This window comes from Peromyscus maniculatus, chromosome 2 (genome assembly GCF_049852395.1).
Source record: "Peromyscus maniculatus bairdii isolate BWxNUB_F1_BW_parent chromosome 2, HU_Pman_BW_mat_3.1, whole genome shotgun sequence".
In the NCBI taxonomy this organism is placed as follows: Eukaryota; Metazoa; Chordata; class Mammalia; order Rodentia; family Cricetidae; genus Peromyscus; species Peromyscus maniculatus.
Window position 1 is genome coordinate 170,175,322 of NC_134853.1, and position 8,953 is coordinate 170,184,274.

At 51.9% G+C, this 8,953-nt stretch overlaps 1 long non-coding RNA gene across 1 annotated transcript; it reads left to right on the forward strand.

The window, feature by feature from the left end:
* The first annotated feature begins 5,153 nt into the window (after positions 1–5,153).
* On the forward strand, positions 5,154–7,804 carry LOC143271725 (uncharacterized). The gene is made up of 3 exons (XR_013048897.1): positions 5,154–5,285; positions 6,178–6,364; positions 7,568–7,804. It is a non-coding gene; the product is annotated as an uncharacterized LOC143271725 (long non-coding RNA).
* The last annotated feature ends 1,149 nt before the right edge of the window (positions 7,805–8,953 follow it).

An 8,953-nucleotide genomic window follows, 5' to 3' on the forward strand; every position in this document is an offset into this window, starting at 1 on the left:
CCAACAACTTGTAGCCACTTGAAACCATAGAAGACTTAAACCAGAAAGAAAGATGGGCTCAGTTTTTTGAGAGCAGAAAGGAAAAGGAGACCTGATTACTGGGGGGCTCGCTATGGGGTGTCAGTGAAGGAGGGGGGTTCCCTCTCACCCTCCCTTGTCTGTCTCTGTCTACCCCATCTCCTGCAGCTTCTCCTTTCCCAGGCTGAGGCCAGACCAAGGCTTAGCTCATTAAGACTCAAGACACGGAGGGGTCCCGTGGCACCAGCTGCGGGTGTGAGGGACTCACGCCTTTCTTTAGTGTGCCTGCTGCTCCTGCACCACCAGCTACGGAACTATTCATCTGTGACATCAGTGGGCCTATTAAGAGGGAATACAATTTCATAGCTACAGATAGGAGATTAGACAGATGAATGCGAAGTCTATGAAATAGACTAGGGCGGGGAGAACAATTTCCCAATGATGAGCCTGCTGACTTGGGCTGTTGGTTTATGTGATTGCAGTCAGTCTCCTGACCACAGCAGGCATTAGTTTTGAGTGATAGGGTCTGCAGTCTGCAGTGAAATGCTTACACGTACTTAGGGCTATGGAGAGCAGGGCCAGCCTCCTAGGGGTGTGCACACAGACACACGTACACACACAGAGTCTGCACAGAGCATTGGCAATGTTGAGGGTTTTGCCTCCTGGTTCTGAGTGTGCAGAATGCTGCAGACAAGTGTGGAGTAAGCTGGCCGATGGCCTGGGACACATCAGCTGCTCCTACGAGGACTCCTCAGGGGAACTCTCTGTGAGGCTCCATCCTTGTTGGCAGCACATGCCGATGGCTGCAGCTGCTAGGGCAGCAGGAGGGTCTGACCCAAATGCTCCCCAAGGCAGATCCTCTCTGGGGGCTGTTGGACCCGTCCCACATGCCTGCCCAGTAGTTGGTCTCTGTCTCATCCCCTTGTGCCAGCTTTTAAGAGGACCAGGCTCTCCTGCAGCGTGAAGGGTGCCTGCTCTTCACTTTCTGCCTGGTGACACACCTCAGGGCAGAGTTCCCAGCTCAGCAGAATTCTTAGAAGGACACCTGGGGTTTGCTTGCTTTCATGCAGAAAACCCAAGTAACTCAGTGGCAGAAGGCTTTGGGAGCTAACCACGTGACCCTGAACACTTTTCTAAACAATCCAAGGGATGCCTGGTCTTCTAAGTAGGGCAAGTGAAAGACTATCTCTTGGGCGCTGGAGATCGCATGGGGAGGGCTTAGTAGCCTTCCACAAGCCTCAGATCCTACACAGGCATTAGCTACCAATGCATCAAAGCAACTGCTGCTGTTGCTGTTGGTACCACCTCCCACCATCACCCTCATCATCTCTGTGATTGATGTAATCATCACCACTGTTATCATCATCATCACCACTAGCATTACCACAATTAGTACCACCATCCTCCTCCTCATGATCATCAGAGTCACCCTCATCATCATTGTGGTTGATGTCACCATCCTCCTCCTCATCACCATTAGCATCACCATTACCATCTTTGCCACCATTATCATGACCTGATGACACCAACGTCACCATCATCACAATTATCACCTTCATCAACCATCATCACCACCACTGTCACCACCGTCACCACCACCGTCACTACCACCATCACCACCAGCACCATTATAGTTATTTTCCATAGTTTACCTTAGACTGTTGAGGTTTCTGAAGAATGTTTCTCGTTTACAAATTTTATAAAAATGCACACACACACACACACACACACACACACACACACACACACACTTGAGAAGGGGAGAGAAATCTGGTGAATGAAAACTGGTTAAAGAGAAAAGGAATCACAGCAGGTGCCCCCAGAGTCACTGGCCCACACTTAGGCATCTGAAAAGTGATCCAGACACAGGGCTAGTGGACCTGGCTACAGAGGGACACCATGTCTAGCTTTCATTCAAGACAGTCTCTGTCACCTTTCCAACAGTGGTGGTGTGGCACTTTAGCAGATACTGTCATGCTCCTGCTGGAGTTACAATGGCAGCTAGCAGCCATCAGTTAAGTGTAGGTGACATTTTGCCTTTCAGGATGAGCTAAGTGTAGCTGGAAGTTTTCCTGTGTCCCACCAGGTCCTACAGCTGCTCAAACTCAATTAAACACACAGAGGTTTATATTATTTACAAACTGTGTGGTCTATGGCAGGCCTCTTGCTAGCTAGCTCTTATATCTTAAATTAACCCATTTCTATAAATCTATACTTTGCCACATGGCTCATGGCTTGAACGGGACCTTTACATCTTGCTTTTCCTGGTGGCGGCTCGCAGCGTCTGCCTTGCCTCTCCTTTCTCTTCCTGTCTATCTGTTTGGATTTCCCGCCTGCCTCTAAGCTGCCTTGCCATAGGCCAAACGGCTTTATTTATCAACCAATCAGAGCAACACATATTCACAGCGTACAGAAAGTCATCCACAGCAGCTAAGTTGGTTGGAAGTGCTGGGACACTAAGAGCCAACCATAGACGTGACACTTCAAGGTGTGACGGGTCACGGATGATGACAGGACTTTCTGCACCATCCTGGAGTTTCAGGAAAGACCACACGGAGGAACCAACCCCCATGGCCCAAAGGAGAAACAAGGACAGAGCAACTGGCACACGCACAGTCAGAGACACTGCTCCTGTCACACACTCTGACACCCATGGGAGGAAGTGCGAAGCTAGGAAGGTTTAGCAGAGAGGAGGCATTGATGTCCACTCTGTAGCTCTGAGAGGGCAGCTTGGTGTGCTGTGGGACGGTCTGTATGTCAAATTGCTCTGATTGGTCAATAAATAAAACACTGATTGGCCAGTGGCCAGGCAGGAAGTAGGTGGGACAAGGAGAGAGGAGAATTGTGGACAGCAGAAGGCTGAGAGGGAGAGACACTGCCAGCTGCCGCCATGACCAGCAACATGTGAAGACACCGGTAAGCCACCAGCCACGTGGCAAGGTATAGATTTATGGAAATGGGTTAATTTAAGCTATAAGAACAGTTAGCAAGAAGCCTGCCACGGCCATACAGTTTGTAAGCAATATAAGTCTCTGTGTTTACTTGGTTGGGTCTGAGCGGCTGTGGGACTGGTGGGTGACAAAGATTTGTCCTAACTGTGGGAAAGGCAGGAAAACTCTAGCTACATTGGTGTGTCAGACAGGTGAGGCTCTCAGTCGAGCAGGGTCTGGAAGCAGCATCCAAGCCCCGGGTGCTGGCGATTTGATTGAGTTCTGGAACCTGTCAGAGCCCGTGGTGAGGTTCCCTGGATCACTTGTAATTGACAGGAGGAAGCGGTCTCTGTTGTAAATGTGCAGCTGGGGTTAGAGCTTTTTTTTTTTAAAGATGTATTTTAATTTTATTTACATGTATGTGTATCTGCCATGTATGTACCAGGTGCAGTTGGAGTCGCATGTGAGATTTACTTCTCCAGTCCACCTTCCTGGGCACACTCACGGAGGCACAGGTTCCAGGTTGCTGGAACCTGCCCACTGCTGGGCTTGCCCATTCCGGCTCCTGGTTCCCAGGGAATCAGCCAGCAAGCGATGGAGGTGAACTGTGTGGCTGGGGAGCCAAGGACGTGTGCTAGGCTCTATGTGCTGAGCCTGGGCATTCTTCTGCAGCCTCAGGATGCCGGCACCAGCCACTCAGCTTTCCATGCAACATGGCTTCTCCTGTGTATTCTGAGGAACTCATGCTTCAAATGCTCCATTAAAGCAGAGCTCTAAGAAGAGTTTTTTTTTCCCCCCAAAAGAGGGTCAGATCAAACTGAGGTCTCAGAGACCACCCTCTTTTTTTAACTGTTGCTGTGGCAACAGGTAAGGACAGTTGCCAGCTCTGCATTACTTCCCAAGAGTCTGCACTAGAGCCAGAACATCCTTGTTTCTGAAGGACTAAGAAGCCTCCTGTTACAGAGCCCTGCTCCCTGCTGGTGAAGACAAATGGCTGTTCCTGCATGTCTGGAGCAGGCTTGCCTTGCAGACTTTGTGCCTCTCAACCTTAGACACGCAGCACAGCCACACACTGCTTGTCTGCAGCGAGAGATAGCCAAGGAAGAGGAAGCCATCTGCAGATGCAGGTGTCTCAGTGTGGCTGAAGGTGGGGACTGTGACTCCAGGGCAAGCTGTCCAGCATGGCCGGCACCAGCCACATGTGGCTCTGAGTCTCTGCTGCCGTGGTGTCAAATTCACACCTGCTATGTCCAGTGCTCACTGGGTTCCAAACACCTTGTGCAAAGAAGAAGGTGATTGGGTCGGGCTAGGAGATAACTCAGTCAGTAAAACACCAGCCTGGAAAGTGAGGGACCTGAGCTGGATCTCCAGCACCAGTGAGAAAGAAGAGTCAGCTGTGGTGATGCCCATGCTGGGGAGTTGGGTGTGGCAATGCCTGTGCTGGGGAGTCAGGTGTGGTGATGCCCATGCTGGGGAGTCAGGTGTGGCAATGCCTGTGCTGTGGAGTCGGGTGTGGTAATGCCAGTGCTGGGGAGTCGGGTGTGGCAATGCCCATGCTGGGGAGTTGAGTGTGGCAATGCCCGTGCTGGAGAGTCAGGTGTGAAGTGAGTGTGAAGGTGTAGATGGCTGGCGAGAAGCCCTGTGGTATCACTTGGCACATGGATCACAGCCACACTGGACATGTTCTCATCACAGCAGGGGCCGCATTACTCCTGCCTTATCAGAAAACAACCAGCTTACCATGCAGGTCCAGAGAGGGAGCCAGGGCTGCGAACCCAGGCAGCCAGGGCTCCACACTCAGTGCTCGCTGCCTGCATTAGTGTGAGGAGCGCCGTGGTCCACACCTCCACTTCAGGACGAAGAGGGGCAGATGGGCTGAGTCCTCACAGAGCTTCAGTGTGTGGCTTTGGGAATGGCAGCACATTTTCCCTCTTCAGGTGGAATGACAGAGCAACCTCTGTGTGTGTTTGGAAGCTGAAGAGAGGGAAGCATGGGGCCAGGATTCAGACCCCAGATTTCACTCAGGGGTCAATTCCTCACTCTGCAGAGGATAAGTAGACGAGTCTGGCATTTGTCTTCCACCCTTTGGACCATGTTTATCTATTGAGCGCCTGCAAGAGCTGACAGCTATGGCTGTGGGTCATGTGGCTTGGCAACACAGGATGCTGAGACAGAGGCTGAAGAAACCGCTGGGCAAAGAGTGTTCTGGTCATAGAAGGCTGTCCCTGAGGGCAGCCGCAGGTTCCACTAGACGTAAGATCACTGTGTGGAGGTGGGAGGTGTGTCTCCAGAGATCGAGAATGGCAGAATGGAAGCTGGGGAAGGATAGTGACGCAGGTGAGGTGGGGAGAGGGGCGTGTCCCAGCCCACTCGGCCTCTTCTGAAAATGCGCATACGAATGCAGCTTGAGCAGAAGCTCCAGTCTCACCTCTAAGTCTCAGCCTTGCCCCTTCAACAGCCCTGGCCTCTTCTCTAGCAGCTCACTTCCATGCCAGACGAGACCCAGTGTACCTCTGCGAGGGTCTGCACACATGATGATGGACATGCCAGAGAAGGTCTTTGACCTGGGTACTTGTGTGCCAACGGGAAGAGATAAGAAGGACCAGCATCTAAGTAGATGGGTTACAGCTGTGGCAAGGGCTGGTCAGAACAGCCACAGGAGCTGTTGGCTGAAGCCCTGGCATCTGCAGGAGCCCAGAGGGCTGAGGACACGTCCCTGGCTGGGTCACTAATGCAGTTAGCTGTCTGTTAATTCAGCAACTGCAGAGGTGGCCTGTGTTGTCACAGCTCGTGTGTGTGTGTGTGTGTGTGTGTGTGTGTGTGTGTGTGTGTGTGTGTGGTGTGTGTGTGGTGTGTGTGATGTGTGTGTGTGTGTGCGTGTGTGTGTGGTGTGTGTGTGGTGTGTGTGTGGTGTGTGTGGTATGTGTGATGTGTGTATGTGTGTGTGCATGTGTGTGTGTGGTGTGTGTGTGGTGTGTGTGATGTGTGTCTGTGTGTGATGTGTGTGTGTAGTGTGTGTGTGGTGTATGTGAGTGGTATGTGTGTATGTGGTGTGTGTTGTGCATGTGATGTGGTGTGGTGTGTGAGAGTGGTGTGGTGTGTGTGTGTGTGTAGTGTGAGTGGTATGTGTGTATGTGGTGTGTGTATGCACATGCGTGCATGCACATGTGAGGGCATGCACAAGTACCACCCACCATGATTTTGTTGTTGTTTGTTTGTTTTGAGACAGGTTCTCTCCCTGGCCTGGAACTCATCAAGCAGGCCAGGCTTGCTGGCTTTTGGGCCCTAGAGATCTGCCCGTGTCTGGCTGTCTGTGCTGGGATCACAGATGAGCACCGCCATGCCCACACCTCCTTTCCCTTTGTAACCTGGGATCCTGGATGCACTCATGAGGCGAGCACTTCACGTCTGCTCAGGTCTGTGCAGCTTGTTTTCTGCTGTCAGTGAGACAATTCCACAGAACAGCAAGTGCTCATTATGTGACCCTGGCTGGCCCCAAACTCACTATGTGGACCAGGCTAGTCTTGAATTCACAGAGATCTGCCTGCTTCTGTCTCCTGACTGCCGGGAACAGAGGCGTGCTCCACCGTGCCTGATCCGGAGCGGGCAAACGTTAATGAAGAGAAGATTATTTGGGCACAGATTTCTGAGGGTCAAGGTCAAGAGGCTGTGCTGTCTGGTGACAGCCTTCCTGCTGGCTGAGTCCCGGGGCAGCACAGGCCCAGTGAAAGAGACGGGGTGTGTGTACGCTTGTGTGTCTCCTTTTGACGTCTCCTTCCCCTCCTCAGAACTTGACCACGGGTCTTTATTTGACTGTAATCACCCCCCAGGACCCCCATCTCTGAATGCCGTGGTTTGCCTAAGTTTCCATCCTCTGAAAACTCACAGTGGGACTGAGACTTAGCATACCCTCAAGCCGCCAGACCACAGCAGCCCTCATTATTTTGCATCTGATTTTCACATCTACCTGCACCATATTCCAAGAACCCTGTGTGCCAAGCAGTCTTTCCACAGAGAGCACATGGTGCGAGCAGAATCTGCTGTAACCTTCTAGCAGCCTGCCAGGCCAAGGGAAGGTCCCTGCAGTGGGAGAGTGGGAGACATAGAGTTCGGGTTCTGCTTTTACGCTTCTTTAGTGACTTGTTCTCTCTCTCTCTCTCTCTCTCTCTCTCTCTCTCTCTCTCTCTCTCTCCCTCCCTCCCTCCCTCTCTCTCTCTCTTCACCTCCACCCCTCTCTGTCTCTCTCCTTGCTAAACTGGTTAGTGTCCTCATTTTTCTCTATCTTTGCCTCAAGAAGGAATCTTGCAGAAGAAGCATCAGTGCAACATGGGTGGAGTTAGCTTTCTGTGTCCACTGCTGCTCTCTCTCCAGGCCGTGTCTACACTGTCTCTGCTCTCTCTCTCTCTCCAGGCCGTGTCCACATTCTCTCTCTCTCTCTCTCTCTCTCTCTCTCTCTCTCTCTCTCTCTCTCTCTCTCTCTCTCTCTCTCTCTCCAGGCCGTGTCCACACTGTCTCTCTCTCTCCAGGCTGTGTCCACACTGTCTCTCTCTCTCCAGGCTGTGTCCACACTGTCTCTCTCTCTCTGGACCGTGTCCACACTGTCTCTGCTCTCTCTCCAGGCTGTGTCCACACTGTTTCCGCTCTCTCTCTGGACCGTGTCCACCCACCCTCTGTCCCTGCTGTGTCGCTGTGAAGACTCTAACGCCGCAGGAGGAAGAGGCTCCATGACCGACTTAGCTCAGTGTACAGCCAAGCCCCAGTGCTTGTTTTACTATTTAAGTGATGTGATGACCATTGTCTCTGAAATTCTGCTGTTTGGTCCTGATTTATTTCTCTGAAGGGTTGTATTAAAGACCAAAAAGCACATTTTCACTCTCTTTAAACAACAAGAATTATCTCCAAAAGTCTGACATTCCCTAAGACTCCGGAAGTGGAGCTTTTAGGTAACCCACAGGGCTGTATCTGCCTGGGAGTTTTCTCTCTCCCTTCCCCACCACAGCTGTCACTATCTCAGTGTGGCTGGAGTCACACACACTGCGATGTTAGGGGTGTACATGATTGGTCTAACCCAATCTTCACGGTGCCCCCCTGGCCACACTGGGCTCAAGAAGGGTCAGATGGCCTGTTCTATGCCAACCAAGGGTTTCTAGAGCAATAATTGGCTAAAGAACTTTCTCCCTGGAGGTTTGAGCATGGAAACCTTGAGTCACTGGCAGCCATCATTGACCTTGTGGTATGCCTGGGAACACACTGGGAGGGAGTGGTGGGGGATGGAGGAGAGGAAAGAGACAAGATGGGGGCCCTGGGCCCTGGATGGTGGGTAGTTCAGCCACACAAGCCATCAACTTCTGTTCCTGCTTCAGTCTGTTTCAGTCAGTTCCTGTCTTGAGCTTGAACCAAGCCGCATTCCGACTGACATTGGATTGGAGGCAGACAGCTGGAATATCTGTGTCTGGGCGAGGCTGAACCATCCCAGCATCTGCTGTGACCAGAGGTGGAAACCCAGGGAAGGGCAGCCCTGATACATTAGAGCTTGAGGGAAGCCAGTCCTCCAGCTGATCTCCTCTCATCCCCTGAGTGAGGGATTGGTAAGGTTTGAGATGCTCGGACACTGTGAGAAGGGAAGGAGACAGCCTCAGCCGGGTTTTTATCTCTTCAAACACGATGGCCATCCACTTCATCCTCTGCATACTTTTCATTCCTCTTAAACACCACAACTCCCCTAGGGGAGCCCTGTGGTTTTTCTGTTGGTGGAGAAAGTGGCGGTCCCCTCCTTCCAGCCCTGGACAGGTGTGTTGGGTGATGTTGAGGTCACAGGTAGATCCCCGGTTTCTCTAGCATGGTGACTCTGCTGTGAGTAAGCAAGTCGGCCCCTCAGTTGCACCCTAGATGGGAATCCCAAGGCTGCAGTGGGGGCTGTGGATTTTCGTCACTATATTTTCCACCAGGTGGCATGGTGCTTACTTCCAGCCATCTTGGCATCTCTCAGCAGCCTCTGCTTGACC